Source organism: Schistocerca serialis, chromosome 4 (genome assembly GCF_023864345.2).
Source record: "Schistocerca serialis cubense isolate TAMUIC-IGC-003099 chromosome 4, iqSchSeri2.2, whole genome shotgun sequence".
Classification (NCBI taxonomy): domain Eukaryota; kingdom Metazoa; phylum Arthropoda; class Insecta; order Orthoptera; family Acrididae; genus Schistocerca; species Schistocerca serialis.
In genome coordinates this window covers 220,330,544-220,346,870 of record NC_064641.1, presented here as the reverse complement: position 1 = coordinate 220,346,870, position 16,327 = coordinate 220,330,544, and the positions used below count along the sequence as shown (strand labels likewise).

Below are 16,327 nucleotides of genomic sequence, written 5' to 3'. Positions count from 1 at the left end.
GGTTAAATAGAAAAAGAATATTCACATTTAGAAGTAGTTCGAAAAATATTTCGGAATACACGAGCTGTGAATGGAGCCCCGGAGACAATTTTGAAAAAATATGCAAATATTAACTTCATACGGCGCTAACTGTTTTCGTAGATTACTTTATGGCAACCAAGTTACTTGTGAGAAACACCACTCACTTTTCCACGAGCATTTCATCGACCTAACTTGTCTTCCCACACACACACACACACACACACACACACACACACATAGCTGCACATTCACCTGCCAGCATCGTGTATATTTGGCTAGCAAAAAGAGGTCCCGTGAAAGAGAGGATCATCCGACAGCCTTGGTGGAAATGACGGGACTGGATGGGGTGGGGCGGGAGGGGGGGTTATGAGGGGTGAGAGGGAGGGGGGTGGATGCGGAGGAGGGGGGGGGCAGGAGGGTGAGGAGGGCACTTGAGGGGACAGACATCCCGGTAGCTTTGCGATGAATGGCGAAATAGTTTTGGGGTTTATTAAAGGGCATTATCTAAAAGAAAGTTTTGATGTGTCACAACAAATGGTTCAGCGTACACTTGCTACTTGTCCGTGTCCATTACACGTTATTACCTCCTTGAAACTGATGCCTCGGTGGACGCGAGTACGAATTGCGATTTTTTTTTTTTTTTTCCTAGGAGGAGAGCGGGCAGCATTTCACCCCTCTACTTCCCCCTCCCCGCTCCCCTCTCTGGGTACACCCATGGAATTAAATGAAAAACTTAACTAAATACCTCCTCCCAGTGCATCCTAACTGGGAGTCCCCTCCCATACCACTCCCAGTTCACTGGGATATGACTAAAAAGAAACGACAGTTCTGCAACGGATCCAAGCCCCTCCCTTAGTGTTTGTTGATACGAAACTAGATCAGGCCACAGTCGTGGCGCTGAAAGGACTCTGTTCTTCGAATACAATGTGAGGATGCTGAAGGCAAGGGGTACTACAGCATTAGAGGTATAAAGGACATTCACAGGAACGCTCGTCTTTACAGGTTCATAGCTTCCTTATTCCACAGACTAAGTGGTTTCATAAAGTTCAGGTTTTGGGAACATTACCTAAAGAAAAAGGTTGGGCGGTAACATCCTATTACCAAGTGAATTAAATTCACTGAGATAAATCGAATGAATGAAGAAATCAATTAACTGTAATTACATGTAATGATAGTATTTACATTTGTTCAGAGAATGTGAACCCGCAGTGTTATGGGACAAACTCAATGTAACTCATGTTTCCTGCTTAAGAGTCCCCGAAACTGCAATTACTAAACTTTCATTAATTTCGTACCCGCTGATTTCATACCATTCATTTCATTATAGCAATTTTTTATTCGCTGGTTGTACATCGTTACGGCGTATAAACCACTGGCCTCCGTTCCTCCGGTGGTATTCTTCACGAAGGGAGAACAGTAGTTTATTTGGAAACATAGGTGAAAGACGTAGGTGACATTACAGATTTGCTCGCTACAACAAGGAGAATACAGTTAAGAACCCGGTCTGTCGCAAATTTTCATTCATAGCGACATATTCACGAATCCAGTTAATCTGCGTAGGAAAAACGGCGCCACAGCTGATGTATTAAAAAAAAAAAAAAAAAAAAAAAAAAAAACTGGAGATACTTCAATTGGTCAAATACGATGGGGATTGTGAAATGAACTAAAAATAATTTTTGATTATGCTTGTGGAAAGCAATCTTTATGTCAGCGTGTGTGCACAGGAGTCGTGCGCATGATTGCGAGGAGGATAATCTGGCACGGACGGAACTGTAGTAAAATATTTCAGCTAGGCACCACTTTAAGAAGATTTTGAAACTACATAGCATTAGCATGGCAACTAACGTGGCCTACCAATATTATAGTCGAGTTCTACACGTAGCCAGCTAAAAACTTACTTTTTTGTGATCATAGTTCTCGCTCGCTGTGCTGGATGGATACGGGCGAAACTCTACTCTGCCGAGTACTGAAATGTTCGCTGCGGCCAGGGCTATTGAGTGATGAAGGGTAGGCGGAGCCTGACGAGAGAGAGAGAGAGAGAGAGAGAGAGAGAGAGAGAGAGAGAGAGAGAAAGGAAAACAACGCGTCAATTTAAGGGGTGTGTACGTGCGCGCGCACGATGCTAAGGGTGGGAGGGAGAGAGAGAGAGAACGGCGTGCATGCGCATGGCTGTGGAAGTGTACTCTGGTGGGGGTGGGGATAATGCCGGTTGTGTCTTCAAAGATAGCGTTTTCTCCCAATTCTTTACAGTATCATACTGTTCGCAACGGTCCCGTACTGTAAAAACGTGATTCTCATTTTTGTGAAAACAAAGCTCACACAGAAAATAAGAACTACGAAAAGGAATACTTTCTGAGAGGTGAACTCGGATTTATTCTGTGATTCGACACGAACGTTGGATTTCAACCTGACTACGTAATATTAAATATTCCCTAACCGAATCAGTGTTTTTCTACCGCTCCTGCAATTTGTGTCCAGTACCGTCAATCAAACGCCGAACAGGTTAAATCTAAACTCTGATCGAAGTTCATAATTTTTTTACAACAATACATCAGTCCAGATAGATTTGCATTATTCATAAAACGATTCCGTAATAATAAATATTTTGGTATCACTTATTTTTGTAGTTGAAGGACTTACCTGCCTGTAATGAATTACAAAAAGTTACTATCTTTGCTAGCTTTCTTTAACGCATACTGATTGTCTACTACTGCTTAATTTCACTAAAACATTCAACTGTTTTGTACACTTTCGTGTCATGTATTTGCCGCAATATATTTGAAGTGGGGTATTACGGATTCAACATGAGCAAAAATATTAAGAATATGTGCAAAATAATCAATATTGAAGTGTAAGCGGAAATTCCAACCTGTGCTGACGTGAGAACAAAATTAGGATCAACATATACAAAGGAAAACTAAGCCTCTAATTCGTTTACTTATAACTAAGAAAGTTACTGCTTTGAATCTGTAAGTAATGTAAAAGCAGGACGTGAAGTATTGCAGCAGCTCGTCCATCGTTAACGTTTTCTATATAAAACCAGGTCGCATTTGAATTAACGAGGATTTACTGTAAATGAGAGAATTCAAAATGGTTGTTTACTATTTTAAAGAAAAAGTATAATTTTAATAGCCAAGGGCTAAATGGCCACTCAGACTGACGTATTAGAAGGTACGTTCTACGCAACTCATTCTTCGTCTTAACGACAAAAATGCTGACGACTTCCCAAAAGAAAGCTACTAACTGTCTAAGAAAGACGTCGCAGCGAGGAAACCCTAATTGCAAGCTGCGTAGTGCAAAAATTATGTGATAACTAACTAAAAACACGTACATAATTTTAAAGTGATTCGCAACTTTGTCGCCCTCATAGTTTAACGGCGTATACTGATTACAGGTTTTGCGTGATTATTTTATGATACTTTGTACCTGATGTTATAGAGTTCTTTGAAGACGGCCAATGGTTGAAACGATAAGAAGTAGTTAAACAAAATAAATTGGTCTCATTAAATGACAACTGCGTTATAGAAGTGAAACTACGACAGCTGAATCACATGTTACTTTTATGCAACATGTTTCGTCCCTATCTGTCCCCGAACAGCCTACCTTCTAAAAGGAAAAACAGTTGGCCGTTGGAAAAAATAAAATTGTCAATAAGGCAAGTGAAGTGATATTCTAGATCCATAAATGTAATAGATACATTACAACGTGGCCATTACAATTTCGTACTGGATTTGAGTCTCTTCTAATGCTCGTGTAGAGTAGACGTTTACGCTTTTCTGCATGATAGACAAATTTGTTGTTTAGTGTTCAAGCAAATGCGGCGACGTACGAAAAACTCGCGTGTAGCCTATATTCTTCGTTTTATTTAAAAACGCAATAACATTTCAATCTTCTTCTGCTGGCCATTTTCACAGCAGCTGTATATAAATTAAAATGATTCAAAATAAAAAACGCGTTTTGCATGCTGCACATAAAGCTTTTTATCTTATATTTCGTCTTAATTACAAGGCGTATTCAGTGGGCGTCCTGAAACACCACACGATTTTTTTCGTTCACACGAACAGGTTATTGCCTGTACTTGGAGGGTGTAGATTTGAAACAGTTCGTTGAGATTTTGCAATGAAAAGGAGGAGTACTTACAGATCAGCGTCTAATACATTTTTCCTAAGAAAAATAGCTTTCTCTTTCGTGGCAAACTGGATGACAGTTTGCACTTTTTCTTTTGTCACTGTTTTCAACGTTTAGTATTTTAACTGTCACTTTTGTGTGGATAGTGTCATTTGTTTCTGTAAGTGTTGCCATCTTTCTCAAGTATTGCTTTCAACTGTTTTTTTGTGACAAAGTATGGTGATGTAAAAAGTTAGTTTATGTATGTCACGCGCGCGCGCACTTTTATTTTACTACTTTAGTTTTTCTTTTTTGTTTTATTTATTTTTTTATACATTTATATTTTTGGAAGAGAAACTGGATTTTGTGATCAGCTATTGGGATTACTCTCTATTATATAATTAATCAGTGTAAACAGCTAGCAGTTAGTCATATTTACTTTGTCATTTGGTAGTACCTTCCTTCCAGTTTTTGTTGTGTGTATATGATAATTTTCTTGTAAGGGTAAGAGGTGTCTCATTTATTCTAACTATTTTCATGTCTTTTCATATCTCAAGTAAACTCCAAGTATACTGGAAATAACGAACCATTTTTTTAGTATTAGTAACAAAAGAATTTGCATAGATTGCTTTTACTCATCAAGAGAAATGATTTATAGAAGACGTGTCCAATAAATCTAGCAGCAAAAAGATTCTAAATTCATCTGCAGCGGCAACGGAAAGTGTAATAGGTTAAAATTTAGCACACACAAAAGGGAACATGAGAACATTATATAACGATCCTTCAGAACAGCTTGGTTACATATCCAACCAAACAAAAAGTATGAAAGAGAATGCCCCCTCTGGAGATAACAGTGATTCGCATCAAGCTTACGGTAGTACAAAACGGGCTGAAAGTTTGACACACATTGCAATAGTTGTCTGGGAGATTTTACTCTTAGCTTGAGGCCAGAGCATGTATAAGTAAATATCTGCAGAACATGTCATTGTTTTACTGTGTACTATGCCGATGTATAAACCAGCAGTTCACAATTTGTTTTGTTCCTTGTCCGATGATTAGGCTGCGATTCGGCGTTCAATACCGGAGTAACGGCGCACAAATTTCTTCTGGTAAAAGTAAATATCTGCAGAACATGTCATTGTTTTACTGTGTACTATGCCGATGTATAAACCAGCAGTTCACAATTTGTTTTGTTCCTTGTCCGATGATTAGGCTGCGATTCGGCGTTCAATACCGGAGTAACGGCGCACAAATTTCTTCTGGTAAAACACTACCTAAAACTGAACAATATTGTTGGATTCTAAATTGCTTCATAAAGGCAAATACAAGGAGGAATTTTAAAAAAAACAACATAGAAAGCATATGTAGATGAATACGAGGTATTGAAATCTAGGATTATCATCGAGATATACTGAAAAAAATCTGAGATGTTACAAGGGATACAAAGTTTAAGCAACTTTGTATTACTCCGCCTTTCTAATTCCACTGCAGACCAAAGGAGTAAACATTTGCAAGAATAACAGCAATATTAGCTTTTTTATTATCGTCTCAGCACACAGATGAACACATGAAAATTTTTATACATTTGTCGAACTATACAAGAAGGAAGAAACAGTGTACCTGGTACAGCAACGCCAAATATAGTTGGGATGAACAGATTTTAGAAACAAACACATCTACAGTAGGAAACAGGTGGTCAATAGAAGTCTTACAGGCGATTGGTTTTCATCATTTAAAAAATAATAAAGTACTATACGGGAAGTCATCGAAGTACAACATGTACTCCAATTCGTTTACCGAGACCAGCTGTCTCATATAATCATCAGTAACTAACATGATCATCAGTAACTAACATGCTGTACACTGCAAGACGTTTAGAGAGTGAACAGGCCACCCGGCAACAGATAAGTATATTTTAGAAGCCTAGAGGCATGGATATTTTTCTCTCTATCAATACGTGAATGGAACAGGAAAGAAAATAGATAATATTGGTACGATGTACTATACATTGGCTTGCGTGATATAGGCATAGAAATGTAGTTAGACTGTACAGACTCTTCCACGCCCACTCAGGCAGCTCAATTTGCTTCTTCATCTCATTACTCTACATCTGCGATGAGAATCACAGGTACAAACTTTCTGTTCGCTGTGTATGAAATTACTTATCAATACTTCTTTTTAGCCAATAGCATAAATATAGTGTTTTGTATACGCATCAGCAGATGTTTTCACAGAGGCTAATCCCACAGGGTCGGAAAATTAATGTTACGGGTGCTAAACGGCTAAAGGGAGCGCCGAAACAACAGGATGGACGTTCAGATGATTCAACCACGGCCTACGTCAACCAGAGCATTTGCCGGATCGAAGCCGGGGCGTGTGTTCCAGTAGTTCTACAATTCACCAGAAAAAGCACGCGCATTGTAGGCGAACGTACCTTGCTGTCTTCTCCTGTGCGGCGATCACGCCAACGCAGTAAATAAACCGATGAACCCATAGCGCTGTGTGACGTCCACTCGGCACAGGCACTTTCCTTTGGAGTGTATGAGGAGCGTCAGAGGTGAAAACAACAGAGTCGAGAAGGTGATAAGAAGAGCTCCGCATCGAGCTGCTTTCCCTCATTAGCCACACTTTCACCGCCCTCCGAAAACAGTCAACAACCGCGAAACACGGCTTCCCGTACGACCGCATTGCGAGATCTACTCGCCGCTAGTTCTAGGCAGCTGCGCCGGAAACGACTCGCGCGTACTGGCACGGCTGTACTAGGCTACGCTACAACTGGTTTCTATAGAGCGAGCGCGCCTGCGACCGGTTCAAAGGGCTAGATTCTTTCCGCGTCTATTGAAGGCGCACTGGCCGCTTTCCTAGTGGCCGATGTTACCGTCCTAGCGGACACGTCCATCGGTCAGCGAACGCAGTCGCTAGCCTCCTACGAGGGACAGCTCTAGTATTACTGACCCTGCTAGTAACGAGAAGAATCGACGTTACTGTACGTCGCGATCGAAAGTCACGTGGACCGAATTTATCAGGTGACTATATTTTAAGAGACAACTGGTGATGATCTCGCGTAGACCTATATTTTCTTCTTACAGCATTGCGTAGTTCGAAACTTCCTACATCTTCAGTGTGATGTAGTCACAGTAAGCTACAGTGCAAATTTTTGTTTCGAAACTTGCGCTGAGAGAAAACACTGGGCCAATGCTACGACTTTTAAAACTTCTTGCATATTAAAAGTGTGTGCCGGACTGGGATCCGAAACTGGATTCTTCGCCTTTCGCGGGCAAAAGCTCTACAGATTTTTCCGTCATTGTTCTCGGCATTTGGTCCGGGCGGACATCACACGACGCCCCTTGAAGTTCATCATGGAATACTTCACTCAGTGTTTCAACACGTAGACCTACCGTGCTGGCACCTAGGCACGATTCAGGACTCGTCCTCACAGCTTTACTCGTACTTCCGCCAGTACCTCACTCGTGTTTTTCAAACTTCCTTCCTTCCAGGAGTGCTACACCCGCAAGGTATGCAGGAAAACTGTGAAGCTTGGACGACAGGAGGTGAAGTACTGGCGGAAGTAAATCTGTGAGGGCCTGTCGCGAGTTCTGCTTAAGTAGCTATGTCGGTGCAGCATTTATTCACGAAAGCCAGAAGTTCCGAGTTCGTGTTCCGGTCTGGCAGACAGCACATCAGCCTACGCTGCGGTGCAGAGGGAAAATTCATACTGGCTACGAATTCGATCCATTGATTGCGTGAGGGGTTTTCTTTAAAACTAGAACTCCTTCACCTCTCCCCTTGGTGAGATTTGTTGAGAGCCCTCACCCCCAATCCTAAACGTGAGGTTTACCCCGTAGTCGGATAAAAATAAATAAAATGAGTTTTTTTGTTTTAAGCATTGATTAAAATATTTTAATAAAATTATATATTATTTAGAAAGTGTTTTCAACATGTGAGTAAAAACACTTTAAACATGCCAACCCTGCTCAGTATTCAGACGGACAGACAGGCAGAGACAGACGGACAAGAAGTCTCCACAAAAATGGTATTAACAGTTTTGACGAATCCCAAAAAAATTGACATTTTATTAGCGTATTATATACACTAAATGTCACGGAACCTTTTCTTACTTTGCAGATTAAAGACAACATTGGTAGCACCCTTCTTTTGAACCGAATGATTACATAGCTTTTCAGTCTCTTGATTTATATGATCAGGAAGAGAATTCTTGACAGTGAACTTCAGTTTACCTTCCTTCCACAGACGATTAACTCCTTCCTCGAACGTGTGTTTTGACTTGTCGGCACGCCGTTTAACACACGCACTGGAAAAGTTTTAATACAAATGCATGCTGAAACAAAACATCGGCTTTGTATGTGTTGTAGAATACAACGACTGTCTCATTGATTGACACGCAGTGCTTTCAACCGGCACGACAGAGAACTCGCTGAATGAAATCTGACACTTGCGCGGCACTTGTTTCAAATCGGGGAATCCATGACATTCACACTTGTAAAGCATTCAGTTCAATAGAGAGAGGCGATAAGGATTGGTGGGAACTTTAATATTATTTATGCTTGGGATTAATATTATAAAACAATATGTTATCCGTTACTATAACGTATAGTCTCTGAACACCCGTAATTGAAGGAGGGCCCCATACGAGATACATATAACAATTAAAAACTCAACTTGCATTTCGTCAAATACTTTCGAATCTTAAAGTAAACCTATTTCCCATTTCTTCAGAGGTTGTCTCTGTCTACATTACTGGACGGACGTCCACCAGCCGTATTTGCCTAGTTGCTACGAAAACTATGATACACAAACTTTTTCGGTTTAAATGACGTGTAACGGTGAATTATCGGAAATCTTCCATTTTCAAGTGCTCATCTCTTATTTTAAGCGAAAGGAGTACACTCAAATATATTTAAGTAAAATTTGATACATAAATATTTTTCCTGTATTGGATGCAAAATCATAATGAAAAGGAAATAACAAAGTAGTTGCAAAAAGTAAAAATTTGAGGAATTAACGATTTATTTAATCTTAACTAGAATACTTGCGGACCTTAGACCGTCTTCGGACGGAAGCAAACATTTTTATACGAATTTGGCTAACCACGAGCCTTCTTGTTATTATGATTACTACACAGCCATCTGTTTCTAGTTCGCATGAAATATTTTAGCGCTAATAAAAGCCATTAATCTGTTACTAAATAGCACGCTGAGATACGAGCTACGATCACACATTTAAATGTAATAATCACTACAGATATGTAAACTGCCAATTTACAATTAAGCATTGAGTTTGACATTAAGAAAGACTGACGAAGAGATCGTTAGAGGACAAGCACAAGCTCAAATAGAACAAGGATAATTAAGAAGATCAACTGTGCGTCTTTCAAAGCAACCATCAAAGCATTCTCCTTAATAGATTTAGGGAAACCACGGCAAATCTAAATCTTTACGACCGACAGAAATTTGAGCCCTGTGTCTACAGAATATCTTACACCACTGCGCCATCTGTCTAGGCGAATTTGATAAAATTCGAATAATAGATCACTCAAGACATATAAAAAAAATTTTTGAGCGAAACAGAGAAAATAACGTAAGGCGAGTAGCAGTTATTGTGCGTCATACAGAATTCAGTTCTTATAGAGCGACGGGACAGACGGTCGATTGATCCCATTGAGCAAAATCGCTTTGTACCACAAAACAGTAGAAAATAAGCAAGAAGGTGGGTTGACATCATTTCTCACGTCCACTGACGATGTTTAATTACAAGAACTAACGAAATGTCTTTCAAAGTTGTCCACTGAATTACGGACACATTTGTCAGTATTGGATAAGTATGAGGAATGAACGCTTAGCTTAGAAACTCTGGTGAGTTTGTAAAGTGAGTTAGCGAACTCAACTTTTTACGAAGAGTGGGATTCGAATTTCCGCCCGGTCATCTACCTTTAGATTTTCCAGGGTTTCACTAGACAACTTCATGCTAGTGTCGGCATGGTTACTTAATATCTGAAGCAGTTGATTTCTTGTCTAATCGTTGCCTATCCGATCCATTGCTGCTAGTGACCGCGTTGTTGACGGGGTGTTTTTCAATATTCTTGATGTGCTAAATCAGTCTGTAGATTACCGAGGGAGTGTAACTGTGTCGCTGTGGGAAAAAATTAACTCGTATTTACGTCAATTAGGCGAGGAAAGACAATGGAGTAGAGACCAAACCGTAATCTGTCAAGTAACCAGTGCAGATGGCTCGGTGAGTCTTAGTTGATGACTGATATTGAACTTAGAATTATATATTAATACCTTCAGGTGCTGACGGGCGTTGATATATATCAACGGGGACAGGTGAAAATGTGTGCCCGACCGGGACTCGAAGCCGGGATTTCCTGCTTACATTATTTCACACCAAATGGACGAATTCCGCACTGAAAAGTAAGAGCTGGCATAATAGGAAACGTGAAACACCTTGTAATTTAAATGCAACTCATCTGAAGAATCTCAAAAGCTCACATCGCACGCCACGCGAGCATAAAATGGAAAGACTGTGTAAAAAGCGGTAGTAATTGTAGAAGCGACAGCATAAGGCCTGTAACCACAGGAAATATTTAGCGTTGTAAATACAAGGTGTTTATTTCTTACTTTCATGTAACGAAACAGACTGAATTGGTTTTTCAGATGTGCGACTTCTACATAGGCTTGTATTTTTACGATTGCTGTGCTGTATTTTCAATTTTTTGTACTGGTGTTAAGAAATTAACTTTGTGGAATTGATCCACTAATGTTTGCACTAAGGACATTTCCCCTGCAGCCTAAAGAAGTTTGTCTCATGACGTTATTTGCACCTGGAAAACACATTTACTTAACACCAATCCAGTCATTAGTCGTCAGACGAACTTACAAGGTCGAGATATCTGTTTTTAAAAAAGAATTTGCGAGTATCACACAATTTACTGATGCACCACATCTTGTATTGCTAACTTTTTATATTTCACGTGAGCAGTAATTATAACAATAAGGGAACTATCGAGATGCGAATTTCCAGTACAATAATTTGCGGACGAGTAAGTTGAAATCCTCCGACTGCCTTTCGAACGTCCCGTGTTTCGGTGATATATCTGTATCAGTTCAAATATCCGTTCGACGATGACGTCATTAGACGAGAAGCTGACGCTCAGCTTGAACATGTATGTGGAAAGAAAGTGACTATATCCCGTTAGATGGAATCCTCTCGGCATTCATTTTAAGCAATTTACGGAAACCAGGTGAAACTTATATCAGGATGACCGGATGGGGATTTGAACTCAGCTCCGCGCGAATCCGAATACTGTGCCTCAGATACTGCACCGCTTCGCTTGGTTTTGACGAATTAAATAACAGGCAAAGCAAAATCACGAGTGTTTCGATGTTTTAAACAGTTCAGAAAATATTGTGCGTTTTCCTGCGTTATTAATCCAGGGCATTAAGGATATGTTGAACTATGTCGACAGTGTCAGACACTTTTAATTTTGGTTGCAATGTGCTTTACGAATATCACCGTACCAAACTAATAAATATTTATAAAAGCTTTCTATGTCTCAGAAGTAATGTTTCCTAATTATTTATTTATGGTTTTAGTGTTGCTATAATAAATAACAGCAGATGAGACGCTTCTAGAATTTCTGTATTAACGTATCGGAAACCAGAGCAGTTTAATTCCAAATTTCTGCGCAATACCATGATATGCGCGCGAGTCAAGTCAGCAACACACCTTTTTCAGAAAAGCTTGATCATCAGCCAATGTGGATATACCAAAGGATGTGCCATGGCTTTCCACTCATTTAGTATTCTCAAAAATTCGTGTGATGTTTAGTACATAGTTTACACCGAGTTATATCGAATAAAATAAAATTTCTGTATCATTTTTTTCGTACTTGACCGCGAGCCGCATAAGAAGGTTGTATGTTCAAATTTAATTCCGTTTCTGGAAAAAGTGATCTAATCCAACGCAGTTCTGAGCGGGAGGAAACGTATCTTTTACTTATAATTGTGGCCTTAGAACTAGGAAATACGAACTATACGAACGCAGATACATACAGTTTCTAGCTGAATGATTTTACATCCCGACGTCATCGAAGGTTCCTTGAAAGAATCAATCCGGTAGTCCTCTGAAGTGATTTAAAATCACCGCCTGAAACCTAAATCGGGAGAGCCGTTTAGGGCTTTGAAGCCAGTTTTTCGCGAATACAAGTCGATTGCAAATTTAGTCATCTCAGTGCCATACAGTAGCAACGCTAGTTATACTGACAAACCATTTACCGAGGTAGAGCTAGGCAGTAAACTCCTGGAAGAGTCACATGCAGATAATTAGCGTCTGAAATGAAATAAACGCTAAAAGTTTATTTCATTTAATTATAACGTAACCACAGATTTCTTTATATCTAAGAACCAAAATTCTTTATTGCAACTCGAGATTATACAAGACTGGGAAGATTCACACTTCCATTATTTGAAAACCTTACTATTTGGTTGGCGCATAAGTTCGTAGCGTTTTTGTGTTGCTTGTTGGTATTCCGGTGGCTGTTGGTTTATTTATCGATTGTCACTTTTTATTTTTAGTTTACTGTTGCTATTTGAGTTGAAATATTGTCATTATGTCCTTTGGAAGTAGTAAGTGAAGCTGTGGACGCTAGAAAATGGAGAGCCAAGTGGAGAAATCGGAACGTTTCTGACATATTCTTCTGTTTGAGTTCAATAGAGGAGTGACAGCTTGCGGAAGCACACACAGATGGTTCAAATGGCTCTGAGCACTATGGGACTTAACATCTATGGTCATCAGTCCCCTAGAACTTAGAACTACTTAAACCTAACTAACCTAAGGACAGCACACAACACCCAGCCATCACGAGGCAGAGAAAATCCCTGACCCCGCCGGGAATCGAACCTGGGATCCCGGGCGTGGGAAGCGAGAACGCTACCGCACGACCACGAGATGCGGGCGAAGCACACACAGACATTTGCGCCGTGTTTAGGGATATTGCCATTGGACAGAGCACGGGCCGGCCGCGGTGGTCTAGCGGTTCTGGGCGCGCAGTCCAGAACCGCGCGACTGCTACGGACGCAGGTTCGAATCCTGCCTCGGGCATGGATGTGTGTGATGTCCTTAGGTTAGTTAGGTTTAAGTAGTTCTAAGTTCTAGGGGACTGATGACCACAGTAGTTGAGTCCCATAGTGCTCAGAGCCATTTGAACAGAGCACGGCAGGAAAATGGTTTTCTTTTCTCGTTTTAAGGAAGATCTTTTTGAGATTAGTGACTCTCCACGTTTAGGAAAACCTTTGGAGTTCAAACGCATTACCTCAGTGTACTCGAGAACTGTTAAATGTGATGAACTGTGATCATTCCACCACCGTGCGGAAGTGTGGAAGGTTCAAAAGCGGGTGTATGGGTACCGCATGCTCTAAGCCAAAGTCACAAAAATCAGCGGGTGGTCAAACGTCCATCTCTGCTTGCTCGTCAGCAATGGACTGATGAACAACACCGATCATTCCTATGCTGTGTCGTTACTGGTGGCGAGAAATGGTGTCTCTATGGTAATACAAGGAAAACAAAGGAATGGTTGAGCCCAAACAAAGCAACAACTCCAAGACCTGTGCGCGTCCACAAAAGTTTATGTTGCCTGACTGGTGGAATAACGACGGTGTGGTGTACTACGAATTGCTTGCCCGAGGTGTAACCATCACTGCTGACTTTATTGTCAACAACTGAGACGTCTTGCAGACGCAGTCCAAGAACAACGACCTCGAAGACTGCGTGAAGTGATGCTACTCCGCCCACGTTATTCTAGACACAAAAAACACTATACAAGAATTGGCTATGGAAATCATTCAGCACCCACCTTATTCACCCGATCTTGCGCCCTCAGATTTTCACCTTTTCCGCTCTCTATCGAACAGCCTTCAAGGAACTTCCTTTCCAGATGGAAGTGCTGTCTGAACGTCGCTCGACAGCTTCTTCGTCTCAAAACTACGTGATTTCTACAGTCGAGGAATCGAAAAGTTACTCCAGCGTTGGCAGACTGTTGTAAACAGTGAAGCAGAATACTTTATTGAAGACTACAGTGTCTTTTATATGGATCTGCTGTGTTTGTTTAACTCGCGGAAAAGAAGTTTCTAGCTAATGCACCAGCCCAATAAATAGTAATCTAAGTGTACATTATTCTGAGTGCAACGAAATAACACCAGCAATAAAAAATTATGTTGTTTTACATTCATAATATATCATAATAAGGAGAAAAGATATTAATAGTACCCTGACTAATGTCGACTGATTGACGCATACACTAAATACAAACATTTTAGGGTCAGGTCCGCTGCGGCTACGTGAAGATAAAGTAGTAAAGAATTAAACGACCTTCAGCTTGTGGTCATATGTATTTTACTTATCGTCTGTTGTGGACGTCTTCTGCGGGCAGCCTACTTTGTGTATAAATTTACTGCATTATTTGTTCTCTTGGTTTTGTTAGGTATATAGCATTTGTTAAACCTCTCTGACAGGAACCTTAAATATTGATGTGTAACTGGAATATACAACGGATAATAGTTTTGATGAAAACAAATACATAATGGCTTTGTAAATATCGCTATACTACAGACCGTATGTACAGGCATAGACATGGGCTCAAAAAAACAATACTTGAACTATGGTACGCTTACGTTTATTGTTAACTTGATAAACTGACATTTTTGCGACCGCATGCCGTGACTGTAACTCTTGGATTAGGATATTCAGTAATACTAAAATTTCTCCAGTCACTGTTGTTTACTATTTCTCTTGTGTCCGAAGAGTTTCGGACATGAAATTGTGTTCTCAAGGAGTACCTTTTATCCAGATTACATTTGCTTGATATATTCATCTATCATAAAAAAGACAGCTTTTAATATTTCCAAAATGATTTCGCAAATGAAACAGGACGTATAAATTTTATTTGTTATCTTTGCCTTGCTCCTTATTTTGCATATTTCTTACCTTTATCGCTGGAAAATCTCCCTATTTGTATTCAAAAATAACGAAAATTGACATCATTTAAGGTGTTGCACTGCTGAAATACTAGCTCATGGTCGGCTGTTTCTAACTGTACGTACATCGCAAAGTATTTAATACGTAATTACGTATGAAAATGGTTGGCAGGTGTCAGACGGTTGTGCTACGATCCTTGATTTCCGGAAGGCATTAGGAATAGTTGGGCACTGTTAATTGATGATCAAAATATGAGAGAACAGAATATCAGACCAGCTACGTGACTGGTTTGAAGAGACCCGTCAAATGACGGAGTGAAACCTTCAGAGGTAAAAATAACTTCGGCCATACCCCACGGAGTGTAATAGCACATTTATTTTTCACAACTGCTGAATCTTCGCTGGAACCATCACATTGGTTAAATATCTGGGAGTATGCGTACGGCGCGATTCAAAGTGGAACAATTTCTTAAAACTAAGTGATAAGAAAGGCACATGCGACCTAATTTGATTGAAAGGACTCTCATAAAGTGGCTGCTCACCCATGAAAGAGGTAAGTTACTGAATCCTCGTTCGACAGATAACTGTGGCATGTAAGTAAATAACGGGTTAAGCGCCAAAAAAGGAAAATTTGAGCTATGGTGAAATTCCGCTGTAAATGCCAAGGCCAATAAGATAAACTGCGCCTGGATAACCGGAAACAGTGTTTACAGCTGTCTAAAGATGGCACTCGTGTCTCAGACCAACATCGATGTTCAAATAGTGAGTCAGGCGCCAAATCTCTGTTAGTGTCTTGGCGTGCACTTTTGTGAATTTCTGACAGTTGAAGTAGCTCTTGAGGTTTGTTCGCAGCAATGAGGCATTGCTGAAGTAATTATTACTTGTAAACATTACACAATATTGCAAAATTGTTAGGAAAACTAGACCAAAACGGAGGAAGTGAGGTGGAGGTACTGCTGAAAATGAAGGGAAGAATGTAGGCAGCGAAGGAAAGAAATATAATCGAAAAGGCAATATTATGGTTCCAGCTAAACAGGCTCGCAAGCACCAGGTAGACCTTGACTGTCGTTTTCACATTTGTTATAAGAGTGAAGCCTGACATGGCCAGGGGGGGGGGGGAGACGGCGGTCTTAATGTGGTTTATTAAACAAACATTTTTAAAAGTAAAAACTTTTAATGCGTGGACCGCAATATTGCTATCACACCTA

At 40.2% G+C, this 16,327-nt stretch overlaps 1 protein-coding gene across 6 annotated transcripts in view; it reads right to left on the bottom strand.

Annotated features, from left to right (window-relative positions):
* LOC126474018 (putative mediator of RNA polymerase II transcription subunit 12) overlaps positions 1 to 16,327 on the bottom strand; it is a 951,360-nt gene that overhangs the window by 490,633 nt on the left and 444,400 nt on the right. Inside the window, exon 1 of one of the 6 annotated variants that reach the window (XM_050101423.1) lies at positions 6,563 to 6,660. The exons of the other annotated variants lie outside the window; for them this stretch is intronic. The gene's annotated coding sequence lies outside the window, so the exon portion shown is untranslated. Of the gene's footprint in view, positions 1 to 6,562; positions 6,661 to 16,327 lie in introns of those variants that run through there. 6 annotated transcript variants of the gene reach the window in all.